Source organism: Physeter macrocephalus, chromosome 7 (genome assembly GCF_002837175.3).
Source record: "Physeter macrocephalus isolate SW-GA chromosome 7, ASM283717v5, whole genome shotgun sequence".
NCBI classification, from domain to species: Eukaryota; Metazoa; Chordata; class Mammalia; order Artiodactyla; family Physeteridae; genus Physeter; species Physeter macrocephalus.
Genome location: NC_041220.1, coordinates 26,176,192 through 26,191,002, shown reverse-complemented (window position 1 = coordinate 26,191,002; position 14,811 = coordinate 26,176,192). Strand labels below are relative to the sequence as shown.

The following is a 14,811-nucleotide window of genomic DNA, read 5'->3' as shown; positions in this document are numbered from 1 at the left end:
AGCCTGTGCTCCGCAACGGGAGAGGCCACGACAGTGAGAGGCCCGCGTACCGCAAAAAAAAAAAAAAAAAAAAAAAAAAAAAAAAAAGTGTGATTTCCAGAACCCAATGTCTATCTACGTTCATTGTCAAAATTATTTTTCACAAATTATAGCTAATGATTTAGCCATATGTTTTATTGTGGTTCTCTTTTCTTTCTTTTTTTATGAGAAGGTTAAGTCCAGAGATTTCCTCAGTGAAAAACGATGATATATTTATCTGGAAACGGTTACATCTTTGAATTCCTGGATAAGGGATTAATGATCTTCAGATTGTTAATCGCATGACAAAAAGTTGAAGCTGGCAATGAGCAAAGGCTGAAACAAAAACCATAGTTACTATCTTATAATTGTGAGCCATTCTGAGTCAATAAAAACAAAGTTAGGATGTTTAAAATCTGTACACTACTTGGCAATTTCCAAAAATGGCACTGCTTTCTAGTCAATGTTTTATCCTCTTATTTCATACCTTAAGAATTTTCATGCAATTATTGCACAAGCATATGCAGTTTTGTAGTGGAGTATGAAACTATTATAAGCTATGCATACTTTCGCAGGATTTCCTTTACACATTTTTTCATGGTCATTAAGGTCATATAAATGTAAGCACTAATGTATTCCAACAGAGAGCCTTCTTTTTTCCCTTTTATCCCTGCACTTAGATACCTAAATATAAAATTTCAGTAAATTGATAGAAACACATACATTAACAGCAGTATAGAAAGGTAGAGAACATTCAACGAAGACCCTTAGTCCACTTCCACTGTTGCAGAAGTAGGAGCTCTGAGGCCTAGTTGAGATGGTCATCACTGCAAAGAGCTCCATGGCCTACTGTCCATACTGAAAGCACAATCGTGATGAGGTGAGACGTGGCCCGCCCATACCCCTTCAGCAGCCCCTGTTCCATAGAGCCACCAGGGGGCCTTTTCAGTGCTGACATCCTTTTCTCTCTACAGTGGGATAAAGTAGTTTTGTTTTTCCCCCAGAGTTCCATGTGTAGTAACCCAGGCTTCAGGGTATCAGTGGGTTGGCTTAGAGGAATATACCTCTAGGAGACTCCAGTTTAAGAACAGGAATTTCCTTCTAGGAAACACGATTTAGTCAATATGAAGTTTTTTGGCATCTCTGCCATCCAGAAGCTTATAGTCCAGTAGGGTTAATCTCCAAGTTGTCTAAGCTTTAGAGGGTATAAATAGTGGCCAGGTGTTGGGAGAGGGTCCACCTGTTCCTTGAATGATTTGTCCATGCAGCATCCACCGCTCTAGTTGCTTTTGTGTAGAGATTGCCACTAAGATGTCCTTCATTTCTAAAGGGTCTGCATGGTCCCTTTAGGTCCTGTAAATTTCTCGAATACTCCCATGCTGTGCCTGGGAGGCCCAGGAGTTATTTGGCTTCCTTCTTGCCAACCTGAGATTAAGAGTATTTGTGATGTTCTGGTCCTTCTCTGCCCAGCCCCATCTTCAGAGAGCTCCTCTGGGGTCTTACATCTCCCTGGAGCTCTGTGTAGGCAGCATCAGGCAGATGCCTGTGGCGTTCAGACCCCACACCTCTCAGGGATCTCGCTCCCTCCCCAGGCTTCTGCCCTAAGACGGGTGGAGAAACACGCCGTTTGGCTCCACTGATGTCTCTTGGCTCAGACGGCTCCTTCCTACTCCTCTCTCCACCCAGCCCCAAGGGGGGACCCTTTGTTAGTCTTCACTTTGATCTCATTTTAAAAATCACTCTGGAAATTTCATCAGTGGGACACAAACCCAGAAATTTCTTTTTTTCCTGCTTCCTTCCCTGTGGCCAGGTCTGACCGTGTCCTTACATGAGGCAGGGAGAGGAAAGAAGTAGGAAAACCCAGGGAGAAAATAGTGGTTAATGTTTGAAAAATACAACTATAAAACAAGAAGGCCATGAACACCAGATGCAGAACGACCAGGACAGGATTTTAGTGCCCTAAGAAGTGTTCAGGGAAGGGAGAAATTAGTGTTAATTGCAGAGGCAGAGTAGGCTCCATGGAGGAGGTTGAATCTAAGCTGTGCTTTGCTGGGTGGTTATGTTTCAGGGCAGATAAGAGACCAGAATCTTACATTCCAGATGGAGAGAATAATTATCCTCAAGGCCCCGATGTAGGAATGTGAGAACAGGGACCACTGATAAGGAAGGCTGGAAAGATTCTGAAGAGCCTGGAATCCCAGGTAGCAAGAACAGTTTTAATATGTGGAACAGTATTTTCTAAAATGGGTTCAGTTAATGTAAATAAATAAACATGTATTTCTACCGTCAGATTAAATTAAACAACTCGTGAATTCTTGCACGTTTCCTAAGTGCCTGGGATACGCTGGGCTTTTTTTTTTTTTTTAATAAATTTATTTATTTTTATTTTTGGCTGCCTTGGGTCTTTGTTGCTGCGTGCGGGCTTTTCTCTAGTTGTGGCAAGCGGGGGCCACTCTTCGTCGCGGTGCGTGGGCTTCTCATTGGGTGGCTTCTCTAGTTGCAGAGCACGGGCTCTAGGCACACAGGCTTCAGTAGTTGTGGCACGTGGGCTCAGTAGTTGTGGCTCGCGGGCTCTAGAGCGCAGGCTCAGTAGTTGTGGTGCACGGGCTTAGTTGCTCCACGGCGTGTGGGATCTTCCCCGAGCAGGCCTTGAACACGTGTCCCCTGCATTGGCAGGCAGATTCTTAACCACTGCATCACCAGGGAAGCCCACGCTGGGCTTTTTGTTGGAGGTGAGGACCACAGCAGTAAACAGCAGTGGGTCTTGTTCCAGTGAGGGAGGTAGTCATTAAACAAGACATTCCCAGTGATGAGCGCTCTGACTGGGGAAGTGCAAGGGAAGAAGAAGTACAGACAGGAAACGGAACCTGGTTTCTGGTTTGGGCAACGGCCTTATTGAGCGAAGGGAATTTTCAGCTGAGACTTGATGGGTGAGTTGATTTCACCAGATGAAGAGGTGGAAGAGCGTGCCGCGTCGGGGGAATGGTGTACGCAAAGGTGGGGAGGAAAGATGGGGTAGAACATTTGAAGAACTGGAAAGATTTCCATATGGCTGGAGTGTAACATTATCAAGGGTTTTGGGCCAGAGGTCTCCCTAAGGGACTAGACTACCTCAGGGATTTTAGACCTTCTCTGATCCTCAGTTTAATCATCTATACCCTGAATTAAGCATATCTGCCTCACCATTGTTAGGATAAAATGATATGAAGTATATTAAGCTTCTTTAAAACAGGCACTCCATAAATGTTACTCCTTTTCCTGCCTTTGTCTCCAGGAGAGTGACTTGTTCAAAGCCCCACACTGAGGGAGCAGTAGTCTCAGTTCTCAAACTCAGGTTTCTGTGTCCAGGATTTATTTTTACATCATTTGCCTTTCAGGCATTAAAAAAGCACCAGACCATAAGTGGGCAGTGATATGGAGACTTGTTCAAGTTCTGTTCTCTAAACTGATGAGAGGGACTTCCCAGGTGGTCCAGTGGTAAAGAATCCGCCGCCTTCCAATGCGGGGGACGTGGGTTCGATCCCTGGTAGGGGAACTAAGATCCCACATGCCATGGGGCAACTAAGCCCCCACGCCACAACTGCTGAGCTCTCGCGTCTCAACCAGAGAGCTGGCGTGCTGCAAACTACAGAGCCCACGCTCTCTGGAGCCCGAGCGCAACAACTAGAGAGAAAAACCCGCACGTCACAACTAGAGGGAAGCCTGCGTGCCACAGCTAAGACCTGACGCAGCCAAAAAAAAAAAAAAGAAAGAAAAAAATAAATTAAAAAATAAATAAATAAAAATAAAATGTTGAGAAGCCCTATCAAGTCAGGGCCTTCATTTCTTCCTGGAGCTCTTCCTCTTCTGTCTCTAGAAATAACCTTGTTGTTAGATCAAGGAGATCCTGGCTAATCTCCTAGATTCAGCACTCTCCTGGCCTCTCTGGGTGACCATTCTTTCTCTCTGGACCTCAGAGCCGCGGGTCCTTTCCTGCTCCAAGCCTGTGTGAAGATTAAAGTAGAGAAGAACGAAGGCTCTTTTTCCAGAGACCAGAGCTGCTTATCAAAATCCATTCTCCTCTTCTTCCTCAGTAAGAGAATTCTGATTTTATTTGGAAAAGCAAAGTGCCCCCGCTAAAAACCTACCTTTCCCAGCCCACTCTGCACCTGGGTGTGACCATGTGACTATGGTCTGGTTAACGAAGTGTGAACAGAAGTTTTTCGAGTCTCTGAAAAGTTTCCTTCAAGGCGACAGACAGCTGTCTGTGATGCAGATGTAATGGTTGGGTTCCGTCTTGTCTTATGAAGTGAACTTGAGGAAGGAAGCAGCACGATAAGGAGGTCTGAGCACAGAGGAGAGGGATAAAGCTCACGAGTCCCTGGTGACCTTGGCCACCATACTTGCCCTGGGCTGCCCACTCTTTCTCTGAGAGAGAGGAAGAGGGTGAGGGGGGAGGGGAAGGGAGAGAAAGAGAGGAGGGAGAGGGAGATGGAGAGAGAGAGAGAATGAATATCTTCTACTTCGTTTAAACCATTATTTCAAGTTCCTGTTATCAACAACCACACCCAACACCCAATAACAGCTAGGGGCCTCCCACTAACCCCCATCCACTTAGCTTAGAGAGGTGGAATAGACAACCTCTGGAAGGATCGGGCAGGCACTGTGCTAAACCCTTGGCACGATTAGCTCACATAATTCTTATAATAATCCTGTGATCATTATTATTATTTTCATTTTACAGATGAAGAAACCGAGACTGTGGAACTTGCCCAAGGTTATAGAGCCAAGAAGAGGTAGAACTGTAATTCACACCCAGTTCTGTCTGCCCCTAGAGCTCATGCTTTTGATCTCTATAACTAGGGTGTGCTACCTGCAATGATCCTGGTTTGATATTTATCACGAACCTAGATCATAACATGGTTCTCCCTATCTCAACGCATTTTATTTAGAAGAGGAATAAAAGAGAACTTTTCTTTAGAGATGACCTGAGTGTTTCAGCATGTTTGACAATTATATTTCATACAGATTAAGTAGGCCCCCTGGATTAGCCATTCCGTTTCAAGATTATGCCCTCCTGATCATGCTGAGAGTTTATTGCTGAGGACCAGCCCCTCCATCGGGTCAAGCCAAGGCTGAGTTAAAGGAAAGGCCCCAAACTCTCTTCTCTTTCCACCTCTTCACTGTAACACCTAGATCTTCTTGCTGCTCCGTTGTGTTGATAGTGACAAAGGCCTGTAGGTGCAAATCTAAGCAGCAACCTAAACCCCAGCATTAAACTTCATGATAGTGAAATGAAAGGGAGAGGTTTTCTTTTCTAGGACTCCAAGAGCTTTTGAGATGGCAGATGGGCCTGGTCAGGGGCCCAGCCTACACTTCTGAGGTGGCTTCTTGTGGTGTGAGGTATCTCTGAAGGTAGAGTGTGAGGGACAGGCTGCAGTGTGGAGGCTGTGCAGCCGCTGCTCTGGGGAACCTAAGTGGTAAACCCAGGAGAGGCCCAGGCTGAGCAGATGTGCTGGTACTTCAAGGCAAGGGGCAGAGCTCTGATCACAGGCAGGCCTGTAGAGCATAGGTATGAGTTTCTTAGGGCTGCTGTAAAATAGTACCACAAACTAGATAGCTTAAAACAGCAGAATCGCATTGTCTCACAGTTATGGAGGCCAGGAGTCTGAGATTAACTGTCAGCAGGGCTATTCTCCCTCTGAAGGTGCTGGGGAAGGCTGTCTCCTAGCTTCTGGTAGCCTTAGGTATTCCTTGTCTCATAGAGGACCATCTTTTCCTTGTATCTCTTCACTTCATTAGCCTTCTGTGAGGGTCTGCTCCTGTAATCAAATTTCCCCTTTTTAGAAGGACACCAGTCATATTGGATTAATGCCCACCTTTATGATTTCATTTTAACTTGACTGTGTCTGCAAAGACCCTCCATCCAAATAAGGTCACATTCTGAGGTACTGAGGGTTAGAACTTTAACATGTTTTCTTGGGAGACATAATTCAGCCCATAACAGGATGAAACTCAGATTAGAGAAACAGATGTAGGAGTGAAGATAGAAGGAACCAGAAGGTTAAAAGGCCAGGAATTCTTGGGAAAACGTTCAGAAGCCCCGGACTCACACAAGCTATAACTCTGGGAGTTCAGTAATCTCCAAGGGTTAGGGAAGCTTTCCTATGAGATCTGCTGGGCTGCAGAAGAACAGGTAGAGTCAAGGACACTGCCTCCCAGAAGGGGACACCCTCTCTGATGGAGCCTTAAGAATCCTCACACCGTGGGGTGGATTCTCTGTCTGCAGGAAGCCCATCTCACAGTGCAATTTCCAAGTATTTTTTAATATTGATGTTAAGGTGCCTTTCCAGCTGCCACCAGGAAGCATTAACCTAAAATATAGTCTTGCATGAAGGTACAACAACATATTAAAGTACAGACTGGGGAAGAAAGATGTAGCTGATGGATCTGTACTTACACAAATAAAAGGGAATCTTGAAAAAAAGAGAGTTGAAAAATAATTGGTTTTTCTTTAATGCTATCTAAGGTAGAGGGTGGTGATTCTAGATCAACAGTACCAAGTAACTGCCCCCAATGGAAGTAGTTAGGTTTATTCATCTGCCCAGTCTCCCTGCCTCTGCTGCTTCCAGTGACTCTCAGCTGAGCTACTGATCTCTCCCCATGGGGCTCAGTTCCACATACTTCCCGGAACAGTTCTGACTTGAGGCAGAAATCATTTAACAGCCCCAGGTTCCCCTCTAACCAGTGAAGGATTACTATTCAGCTCTCTTGCAGGTTTATCTCAAATACAATACCCAAGCTCTGACTCTGTGCTACAAATCTGTGCTGACCTAATTTTCCTGGTTTGCAGTTGCTCATCTGTGGGACTCTCACCCTAATTACGGAGTTGTTGCCTTCAAACTTTTGAATTTATGTTCACACACACATGCACGCGCACACACACACACACACACACACACACACACACACACAACCATGCACGCACACGCTTCCCCACTCCTCCCTCGTTCATAAACCCATTTGGAAGAACCATGCATCTACTTTGGCTTTCATTGTGAGTTCCTATCCAAGTCATCTGTTTAATTCTTTAGTCCTGCCAGTGAGCTCTGGGATCCAGCTTTTCCCTGGCTACACACACACACACACACACACACACACACAACCATGCACGCACACGCTTCCCCACTCCTCCCTCGTTCATAAACCCATTTGGAAGAACCATGCATCTACTTTGGCTTTCATTGTGAGTTCCTATCCAAGTCATCTGTTTAATTCTTTAGTCCTGCCAGTGAGCTCTGGGATCCAGCTTTTCCCTGGCTATTTCCTTCTTCCTAATGACCACAGCCATGTGAGTTCCCAGATGCCTTGTGACTAGATTTTAGGACACTTAACCTAGATTCCCTGTTGCCATGCTACCCCATCTATTGGGATCCCTGTCAGTTTCTCCAGGACTCTTCCTTGGTCTGAGAATGGAGAGCATCATCTTCTTATATTTGTTCTCTTATCCCCTGGCTTTGGGAATTGGTCCAGCTCAGGGATTAGGAAACTTTTTCTGTGAAAGACTACATAGCAAATAGGCTTTGCAGGCTGTGTGGTCTCTGTTGCAGTCACTCAACTCTACTATTGTAGCAGATAGACAATGTGTAAACCAATGGGTATGAATGTGTACCAATAAATCTTTATCTATAAAAGCAGGCCACAGGCTGGATTGACCCAAGAGCCATAGTTTGCTGATGCCCTGGTCTGGTCTGTAGCTTTATTTTCCACTCTCTTACTCCCATTTCCTCTACCTTGATCCTCTTCCCTTATATTGTTGTTTGAGTGAAGCACCATGCCTTAATATCAGGTCCTAAGATAGGATCCTAACTAACACTGGTTATATCAATAAAAACGAGTCTGTGTATACTTGAGTAACAAGTCTTAAGTTTCAGCGGCCACAGGGGTTTCTTAGAGGACACACATAGATTAGGGTCAGAGATGGTTAATAATTTAATCAGATGCCATTTAGGCAGTTTCTACTGTTCCTTTTCTAGGAAGTAGGACCCTGCCTTGACTCCTATATTACAGTGTGGGTAGTAGTTGCCACTAGTTGCCTTATCCAATGCTATTCCTTCCATAGTCCCTGAGTAAGAGTAAGAAACCTGACTTTTTTTTTTTTTTTTTTTTGTGGTACGCGGGCCTCTCACTGCTGTGGCCTCTCCCGTTGCGGAGCGCAGGCTCCGGACGCGCAGGCTCAGCGGCCATGGCTCACGGGCCCAGCCGCTCCGCGGCACGTGGGATCCTCCCGGACCGGGGCGCGAACCCGCGTCCCCTGCATCGGCAGGCGGACTCTCAACCACTGCGCCACCAGGGAAGCCCCCATGTTAACTTTTTAAAAATCTGAAAGATCCAAATCCTGAAACACATCTGGCCTCAAGGGTTTTGGATAATGGATTCCAGACCTGCACTATAATTTGTATCCTGCATGGGGAAATAAAATCCCATTTCTAGGGTGACTAGTACCCCCTCGCCCCAGGAAAGCCTATTTTTCATATGCTAACAAAGAGGCAGCCTTTCTGTATCCAGCACCTCCCCAGAATCTTCACTTCACTGAGCTCAAGTCTGTGAATGAAATTCCTGGCTACTACCCGTGAGAATTCAGTGGTAGCTTCTTCCTCAATATACATTTGTTTTTATGAAGAAAACCCCATACAAAGGTATAACTAGCTAAGAGTCTCCTTCCTTCTTCAAGATACGGTGGAGGAATGCAGCAGAGCAATGTGGAAGCAGAGATCAGCTCTCTCTCCTGACCCTGTGTGCGAATCAAACTGAAGTATGCAATGATAATATGTGACTTATAATTATCATGAAGATTTTCATATCAACAGATTTCCCCATTGACCTTATCCTACAGAGTGAAGTAAGTCAGAAAGAGAAAAATAAATACCATATGCTAACACATATATATGCAATCTAATTTAAAAAATGGTTATGAAGAACCTAGGGGCAGGACAGGAATAAAGACACAGAGGTAGAGAATGGACTTGAGGACATGGGGAGGGGGAAGGGTAAGCTGGGATGAAGTGAGAGAGTGGCATGGACATATATACACTACCAAACGTAAAATAGATAGCTAGTGGGAAGCAGCCGCATAGCACAGGGAGATCAGCTCGGTGCTTTGTGACCACCTAGAGGGGTGGGATAGGGAGGGTGGGAGGGAGGGAGATGCAAGAGGGAGGAGATATGGGGATATATGTATACATACAGCTGATTCACTTTGTTATACAGCAGAAACTAACACACCATTGTAAAGCAATTACACTCCAATAAAGATGTTAAAAAAAAAAATCCCCATATCTGCTTGGCCAATAAAATCTGTTTGAATCAGGCCTACGTACTTTGGGTGGCCCACAACGAACCTCTAAGGACAGTAAATTGCATCTTGGAAATGCAGGCTTTTTGGAACTGTGTCTGCTTCCAGACTCTGGGGGATTTCAATGCAGAGAGATTTGCAAGGTTTGCATTTTTCATTCATTAAGGTTGCGTTGCTGCCAAAGTTCTCTTCCTGTTAGTCATCCAGAGAGGAGGGCTCAACACAGCGGGCTGGTCATAAATTATTGTGCAGCTCAAGGCAGCCCAAATGGAATACCAATGGGGCCATAGATCTTGGCACATGTTTTGTGCACAATTTCTGAGAAATCCAAATGTATTGAAAAATCACATGTTTACAGAGGACTGAAAGACTTGGGCTATCTTTAAATTCAGCAAGGCGAAAATTAAGCTTGTCCTTTATCTACACCAGTGTGAGAAACCCAGAATTAGATGACTGTGAATAGTCTATTTTTGTGGCATTCCACAGGAAAAATTACTACAATTAAAGGATTCTTTAGTCTTGATCTGTGGTTCTTAACCTTTTTTTTTTTTTTTTTTCCTCGTGGATCCCTTTGAGAATCTAAAGAAAGCTCTGGGCCTTCTGACCAGAAATTGCCCACAAATACACACACACAGTTGTGTATACAATTTCAGGAGCTTTATGGGTCCTCCACAGTTCATCCATAACCCTCAGGTTAAGAATCTCTGCTCTTGACACTAGAAGCTCCTTGATGGTAACGATTATGTCTAATCGTTATGTCTAATTATATCTAATCTGCATAGCATCCCTTCTATTCGTGCTTGATACCCCGTTACATACTCAGAAATTCTAGTTGGTTTCCTGACGCGAACTTACAGCAATAAAGTTCCTTTCTGTTTTCACAGTGCTCTTTTAAAAAGTCCAAGGTGTTTATTGGATTAAAAATGCAAGTCTCCCTTTTAAGTAAGTTCTGCAATGTGTCATTATATTCCCTTGATACAGAAAAAAATTATGAAAAAGAATTACTTCCTCTCTCGCTCCAGAATTGCCCTGAGCCAAATTTATACTTAGGCAAAACTGGAAATGGAATTGCTGCTGCTGAGAATTGCCCACTAGCTGTCTACCTTCTGCTTCATGTGGACTTTGTATTTTATTTTATAAATTTATTTATTTATTTATTATTTATTTTTGGCTGCGTTGGGTCTTCGTTGCTGCGCACGGGCTCTCTCTAGTTGTGGCGAGCGGGGGCTACTCTTCCTTGCGGTGCGCGGGCTTCTCATTGCAGTGGCTTCTCTTGTTGCAGAGCGCAGGCTCTAGGCGCGCGGGCTCAGTGGTTGTGGCTCATGGGCTCTAGAGCACAGGCTCAGTAGTTGTGGTGCACGGGCTTGGTTGCTCTGCGACATGTGGGATCTTCCCGGACCAGGGATGTGGACTTTCAAGGATCCTCCTTTTTACTTACATCCTCCAGAGTGATGGGGTAAAATGTACCTTCAGGCACTGACCTGAGCAGTTCCAGGGGGCACCATTCACACATATTCCCATGTGGACCTGAGTCCTCACTCAATCCTGGAAAGGACCGCCATTGTGGAGTCTTCACTGTGGTAAGGACGTGTGTTATCTTCACAGCACCTGGTGAGTTAGATGCGATCTCCGTTATTCGCTGGAGGAAAGGAAGACCAAGAAAGCTAAAGTCATCTGCTCCAAACCATAAAACTCATGAATTGCGTACTCACAATTTGAACCCAGACTTTCCTGACTTCAAGACCTTGGCCTTAACTACTACACTTGTCCTCTTCCTTTGTACTTGCGAATTTGACAAAGAAAATCAGGGTAGAGAAATGGATGGGGAAGAGCTCTATTACCCTTCCTCCCATCCTAGGGAAGAATTCCCAGGAGATGTGTCTGAGGAGCTTCCAGGCATTGACACTCCTGAGCATACCAGCCAGTGTTGACACCGCTGTGGGGTGTGATATGCTGGGGATGGCACCTTTGTGAACAGCTCTTATTGCTGGAGAAGAGTTGAAGGTACATGGTTGAGGATTGTACAGGGGGGCCCCCGGAGAAACTGTAAAGCAGGTTGACATGGTCTTGGGGCCCCTCGGCTTCCCTTCCATCCTCTCTCTGTTGGGTAGCATGCCTTTTTTCACAGGCAAAAGCACACTGATGTAGGGGGTTTGGGCATTTTCTCATTCACCTGTGTGAGAAAGTGGCAGAGTTTGCTGTATAGGCTTACTTTTTCATCTTTTTAAAAAAAATTTTAATTTTTATTGGCGTATAGTTGATTAACAATGTTGTGTTAGTTTCAGGTGTACAGCAAAGTGATTCCGTTACATATATACATGTATCTATTCTTTTTGAAATTCTTTTCCCATTTAGGTTATTACAAAATATTGAGCAGAGTTCCCTGTGCTGTACAAGTAGGTCCTTGTTGCCGTACAGGCTTTTGTTGCCAGGTAACAAAGGCAGGGGCCATTTTGGAAGAGGGGCTCACAGAGAAGGATATTGAGGCTGGGAAATTCAGATCCTGATACAGGTGTGTGTTGGAGGTGTGGTGTGAGGACATAGGAGAGGGACACGTGCAGACTAGCTAAAAAGAAAATGATTTCTCTTCTCTCAGGTCTGATTCGTCTAGGAGGTGCCCCCAAGGACACCTGGTTGGAGAAGGATTCATCCTCTAGTCTGAGAGCACTGACCCTATCGTCTGGGTCTCCCAGCTCTAATCCCTGAGCCTCTAGTCGGTCTGTTCCCTGGGAAAACCAAGAGGCTGTGGGTACTAACAAAATCTGGACTACTTAGAGAAGAAGCTGAAGAAGAAGAAACAGGTACTACCCAGTTCTCTACTTCCAGGCTAGATCTTAGATAATGGAAATAGATGACCCTGGTGTTTATGCCTTAACAAAGGGGGACCAGAAGAGAGTTACCTGGCTGGAGCCAAGGTTGGCAGAGAGCACAGGATGGGGGGGAAGGAAGAGGAGGGAGGCGGAGTTGGAACACACTACACAGAAATGTCCAGGATAGAAGCAGGGGAGCCAAAGGCAAGCCTCTCCTTAACCTCACATCACCCCTGGACAGAGGCCAAAGTCTGCTGGAAACTGTGCACATTGCCCCAAGTGGACTTCTCCTTGTCAGCAGGTCAGGCCACTTGGGAGCACTAGCCCTCTGTGTACAGAAGGCTTGGCCCCTGACCCCCCCATGGGCTGGGGTGTCTGTGAGAAGAGAAGCCTCTGCAGCAGGACTAGGGTGAGGCTGCTTGGTGGGGGAATCCGCCCTTGCTGTAACCAGAACTCCTGAATTGCTTAGTAGAATTAAATACCCCAAGGGTAATCAGGCACCATTAAAAAACGGAACCGGTAGAATCTTTCCTGATTGCTACCTAAACTGACATTTTGATTGGGGTTAAAAATTTAGGCTGATCTGTACACCATTACCTGGAAGAGACTACAAAGCCACAGGATACTAGAGTCTGTTGTTGGAGGTCCCCAGCTGTGAAAAATTCACAGCTGAACTCGAATATTTTTGGACTTGATATAAAGCCCCAATATAGAGATTGACCTGCAAGGCCATGAAGCAAGTCCATGTGGGAGATGAGCAAACAGTCCAGGTTATCCAAATTCTGGCCTCCTGGTACTTCCTGTTCTTCGTGATGGGCATCAGCCTATGCCCACTCTTGTCCCTCTAGACCAGTATTCTCACCTCTGTTCAGGATCACAGCTAACTGAAGGGAAAATACAAGAATGATAACCTGGGAATTCTCTGGTGGTCCAGTGGTTAGGACTCGGCATTTTCACTGCCGGGACCCAGGTTCAATCCCAGGTTGGAGAACTAAGATCCCTCAAGCTGTGTGGCATGGCCAAATTAAAACTAATAATAATAATAACCTGAATTTCATATTCAAAGCAGGCAGGGCAAGAGGCCTGGAAGATGGGAAGAGTTTTTAAAAAATCCTTCTTTACTTTCTCCAAGGGAGAAAGCAGGGAATATTCTAAGATTATGTCTCTTCTTTACCCTTCCTCAATTTTCTTCTGACTTCCATTAAATATCACATCTGTTGAATATCTTTTGTGCTCAAGATACTGTGCCAAGCATCACTAAAGGTGCAAGGATGGGTGAGCCATGGACCCCTTTCTGGTAGGAGTTCTAGGAGGGGTCAAGGAACAAGTATTAAACACAGATAACTCTAATAGAAGGCCCATTGGTAAATCCAAAGGTAGTGCTTGAGGGGCTCAAACAGGGAGAAACGTGCCCCCCTTGAGAAGGATCAGGAAAGGCATCTTGAAGAAAGTAAAGGATCAGGAAAGGCATCTTGAAGAAAGTAACATTTGACATGGGCCTTGAGAAATGAATAAAATTTAATTAGTGGGAGGAAGATTGAGGGTTGGATGAGTGTGTCTAGAGGAGGAAACAGCTGGAGCAAAGGTCCAAGTACAGAGGGCCTGGTAAGGACTGAGAAATAGCTAGGAGTCTGGGGGTGGGGGGAGGGGCTGAAGTGTATGGTGAGTATAGAGAGGCCCCGGAGCAATACTCTGCTCTTCTGACATTGCTAGCATAGCACATCCTTAGAGCAGGTGCCTTTCAGAGCCAGTGATTGGGCAGAATATACATTACGTGGTAAAGAGCAGATGGCCGGGTTTTCTACCTATGTTTCCTATTCTACCAACATATACCTATGTTTCCTCTTCCCACTATTCATATTTCTCCCTCCTTTCTTTCCCAACTATTATAGGAAGCAAGCTTGGCCTTCCACATCAGTAAAGGCATCTCTATCTATTCTGCTTCAGAAGAGATAGCATTGAATTGTTTTTTTCTTAATATATTTATTTATTTGTTTATTTATTTATTTATTTTTGGCTGCATTGGGTCTTTGTTGCTGTGTGTGGGCTTTCTCTAGTTGTGGTGAGCAGGGGCTACTCTTCGTTGCGGTCCATGGTCTTCTCATTGCGGTGGCTTCTCTTGTTGCGGAGCATGGGCTCTAGGCACATGGGCTTCAGTAGCGTGGCATGCAGGCTCAGTAGTTGTGCCTCATGGGCTCTAGAGCACAGCCTCAGTAGTTGTGGCGCACGGGCCTAGTTGTTCCATGGCATGTGGGATCTTCCCAGACCAGGGCTTGAACCCGTGTCCCCTGCCTTGGCAGGTGGATTCTTAACCACTGTGCCACCAGGTAAGTCCCACATTGAATTTTTAAATACACAGACAATTTTTCCTTAATAATGAGTGAAAGAACTATACTACAAAGCTACAATAATCAAGACAGCATGGCACTGGCACAAGAACAGAAATATAGATAAATGGAAAAGGATAGAAAGCCCAGAGATAAACCCACGCACATATGGTCACCTTATCTTTGATAAAGGAGGCAAGAATACACAATGGAGAAAAGACAGCCTCTTTCATAAGTAGTGCTGAGAAAACTGGACAGCTACATGTAAAAGAATGAAATTAGAATACTCCCTAACACCATATACAAAAATAAACTCAAAATG

The 14,811-nt window shown here is 45.1% G+C and overlaps 1 long non-coding RNA gene across 1 annotated transcript in view; it reads left to right on the top strand.

The window, feature by feature from the left end:
• The window catches only part of LOC129392238 (uncharacterized), a 33,877-nt gene extending 21,848 nt beyond the window's left edge, over positions 1-12,029 (top strand). The window contains exons 2-3 of the long non-coding RNA XR_008617773.1: positions 8,732-8,899; positions 11,949-12,029. This is a non-coding gene — a long non-coding RNA (uncharacterized lncRNA). The remainder of the gene's footprint in view (positions 1-8,731; positions 8,900-11,948) is intronic.
• Positions 12,030-14,811: the final 2,782 nt, after the last annotated feature.